This window comes from Conger conger, chromosome 5 (assembly GCF_963514075.1).
Source record: "Conger conger chromosome 5, fConCon1.1, whole genome shotgun sequence".
NCBI classification, from domain to species: Eukaryota; Metazoa; Chordata; class Actinopteri; order Anguilliformes; family Congridae; genus Conger; species Conger conger.
In genome coordinates, this window is record NC_083764.1 from 62,599,385 (window position 1) to 62,603,608 (window position 4,224).

Sequence of the window (4,224 nt, forward strand, 5' to 3'; positions counted from 1 at the left end):
CCTGACCGTCTCCCAGGTGTGTGATGAGGGAAGTCTCTCTCTCCGGTGCAGTATGAACGCAGACAGAGACAAATACGCCCCTCATACGCTGGGTTTGGGTTCATTCCACACTCACTTGAGCTGATCTGAGATCAGTGGAGAAACACAGAGCCATCGTCATCAGCAAAGACGTGTGGTTGTGTCTTAAGCAGGGTTGTGGTAACACATGAAAGGCCATCGCCATGGAGACAGCAGCTGTAGTACAGTGTGAATGTCACTCAAAGGTAACATAAAATCAATCAGTATCATATTGGAGTGGTTTCAATCCAATTCAAAACAGCACAGTACCAAACCATCGTTTGTGATTCATTGCATATTTCTAGGATTTCTATGACTTCTATTGTTACAACCAGTTACACATCATAAAGAGCAAAAACGTGTTCAGCTTCATTCATAAACTGTGCTGCTCCATCAATCTGCAATCTGACTTGTGCCACAGCTGCACTGCCTGCTGCTAACGCTGACATACAGTAAGACAGGCAAGCGGCCATTACTGCCCTGTAGACCAGCACACATGGGCCATTACTGCCCTGTAGACCAGCACACATGGGCCATTACTGCCCTGTAGACCAGCACACATGGGCCATTACTGCCCTGTAGACCAGCACACATGGGCCATTACTGCCCTGTAGACCAGCACACATGGGCCATTACTGCCCTGTAGACCAGCACACATGGGCCATTACTGCCCTGTAGACCAGCACACATGGGCCATTACTGCCCTGTAGACCAGCACACATGGGCCATTACTGCCCCGTAGACCAGCACACATGGGCCATTACTGCCCTGTAGACCAACACATGGGCCATTACTGCCCTGTAGACCAGCACACATGGGCCATTACTGCCCTGTAGAGCAGCACACATGGGCCATTACTGCCCTGTAGACCAGCACACATGGGCCATTACTGCACTGTAGACCAGCACACATGGGCCATTACTGCCCTATAACCAGCACACATGGGCCATTACTGCCCTGTAGACCAGCACACATGGGCCATTACTGCCCTGTAGACCAGCACACGTGGGACTCATCCTTCCATGGATGTCAGGCATCTTCAGCACGTGATGTTAGAGGTCTGGTTTCTTCAACATTCAGAATTTAAATGACATTTTCAAATAGCAGTGTGACTAAGCATTTCCTCATATCTTTTGGGTTTCCTGTTGAAAACACAGTCGATATGTTTCTTCCAGTCCTTTAGGCAATAGAATATTTCAGGGATCTACATTTTTTTTTACAATTGCTTATACCCACGTCCCAGTACCGAGTACACTTTTTCAAAACTCTGAACACAGGTAGCACAACAGCAGTCTATGTGGGCTAAACTCTTAACACAGGTAGCACAACAGCAGTTTATGTGGGCTAAACTCTTAACACGGGTAGCACAACAGCAGTCTATGTGGGCTAAACTCTTAACACCGGTAGCACAACAGCAGTCTATGTGGGTTAAACTCTTAACACAGGTCGCACAACAGCAGTCTAAGTGGGTAATTTTTCATTGCTCTCACACAAAATGCATTCAATGTCAACATTAATTATTACAAAACTCTGTGTATCGACAGCACTTTTTGCACATGTGAACGTAATGTTTTAAAAACTGTTCAAAACATAACGCAATTGAGTTAGACAGCAATTTGACATGTCCGCCATAATACCATCTTGATATATATATATATATATATATATATATATATATGTATATATATATACATTGTGGTGGCCCGATCCGGGTTCGGTACACCACTGGAGTGGAACGGCCAGTGCGCCGGCGCCAGGAGCTGGGGAAATTGATTGACGGCGAATATTTCCCTGTTTCGTATTTGAACAGGGTCGCACTGTAGAGAGAGCCCGTGGGAGAGTCAGCGCCAAGGCCAGCACCACCGGGGCGACACGCGTGTGGAACGCAACCACACACACAACTAATAATTTCTAATTGAACAGGCGCAGCTGGAAGAGATACACCTGCAGGTGGTGCGGTTGTGCAGCCTGTGGCCGTAAGTGATGGTGTAGTGTCTCCTGTCTCTCCTTTTGATCCTTCGGTGGCAGCGCAGGAACAGGAGGAAATCAGGGCTCCTGACGACAGTGTGTTGCGAGCACGTCTTAATAACTCTAAGACCTTGAAACAACTTCCACAGTTGTTACAGCACTTGTCTGAGGACAAGCGGGCTGAGCTCATAAGTTTAATTCATGACTTTCCGATGCTTTTTTCAGATACTCCAACGCAGACCCATTTGTTGCAGCATGATATAGATGTGGGTGATGTTCCCCCAGTCAGACAGCGTTTTTATCGCGTTTCTCAGGAAAAACGTAAACACATTGACACAGAGGTGCAGTACCTCCTTGACAATGGACTGGCTGAACCTTCTTCATCAGCATGGGCTTCACCATGTCTTCTTGTTAACAAGCCAGATGGTACTTTCCGGTTCTGCACGGACTATCGAAAACTCAATGCTGTCACAAAGCCTGACAGTTTTCCACTTCCAAGGATTGAAGACTGTGTAGACCAGGTTGGGGCTGCCCGGTTTGTTAGCAAGTTCGACCTCCTCAAGGGTTACTGGCAAGTGCGCTTGACTGACCGTGGAAGAGATGTTTCTTCTTTTATTACATCACAGGGTTTGTTCTCTTATAAAGTCATGAGTTTTGGATTGAGAAATGCACCGGCCACTTTCCAGCGCCTCATGAACACTGTTGTTGCTGGTCTGGAGGGCTGTGCGGTGTATTTAGATGATGTGGTGGCCCATAGCAATAGCTGGGGGGCGCACTTGGACATTATCAGAGCTCTTTTCCATCGCCTTTCTGACGCCCGATTGACCATCAACCTCGCAAAGTGTGAGTTTGCGAGGGCGACAGTCACTTACTTGGGAAAAGTGGTGGGTCAAGGACAAGTGCGTCCTGTTCGGGCTAAAACTTTGGCCATTGACCGGTACCCATCACCCACGAATAAAAAAGAGCTGATGCGCTTTTTGGGCATGATAGGGTTTTACCGCAGTTTTTGCCCAAACTTTTCTTCTGTGGTTGCGCCGTTGACTGACCTCTTGAAGTCTTCTGTGAAGTTTAACTGGACTCCAGTCTGCCAGTCTGTTTTTGAGAGTGTAAAAGGTCTCCTCACTTCCTCTCCCGTCTTGGCTGCTCCGCAATTGAACCGGCCGTTCAAACTGCACGTTGATGCTAGTCAGGTCGGAGCTGGTGCAGTGTTGCTCCAGGAGAATGAGCAAGGCATTGACTGTCCAGTCAGTTTCTTTTCCAGGAAGTTTGCTTCCTATCAGTCAAGCTACTCAGTCATTGAAAAAGAAGCGTTAGGGTTAATTTGGGCACTTCAGCATTTTGATGTTTATGTCGGGGGTGCTGTTTCACTTGTGGTCTATTGTGATCATAACCCTTTGACATTTCTGCAGTCACTCCAGAATCCGAACCAGCGGCTAATGCGCTGGGCTCTTTTTCTTCAGCCGTTTAACTTGGATATCCGTCACATTAAAGGCTCAGACAATGTGATAGCTGATGCTTTGTCCCGTGCTCCCACTGATTAACATTTCATGCTTATTACCCCATGTTTTCCTATCTGTCTCCTTTGTTTTCCAGGGCCCGGATTACAGATGTTACGACAGTTGGGAAATGGTTTTAATGGGGTGTAATTTTTGGAATTTAAATGGGAATTTATTTAAATTCTGTGATTATTGGGATAATTGTGTGCACCTTTAAGGACTGTGTTGCCCAATTAAGCACATTTGGTGAATTTGGTGGAATTAAATTGGTGATTATTGGTGATAATGGTTGTGGGCATAATGACCTGTGATAGCCTACAAGCCTCTTCTTAAGGGGGAGGGTGTTACGGCCACTTGGGCCTCTCAGCCTTATTCTGCATTATGTTGCTTATTTCTGTTCTGGTGTCTTGTAGGCCTGGTCCCGTGTGTTCCCGGATGGGATGTGCCAGCGCGCGGGGCGTGTCCCAGCCGAGGACATAAAGTGGGCCTGGCCTTCCAGAGAAGCGGCGGGAGCTTTGCTTTGTCTTTTGCGTTTGAAATAGATATGTTTTCACGTAATTAAACCCTAAATGTGAAACAGTTGTGAAGTCTCTCCTGCCGTTTTCTTTGTTACCTGGAGCCGGTAACAAACTCTTAACACCGGTAGCACAACAGCAGTCTATGTGGGTTAAACTCTTAACACAGGTCGCACAACAGCAGTCTA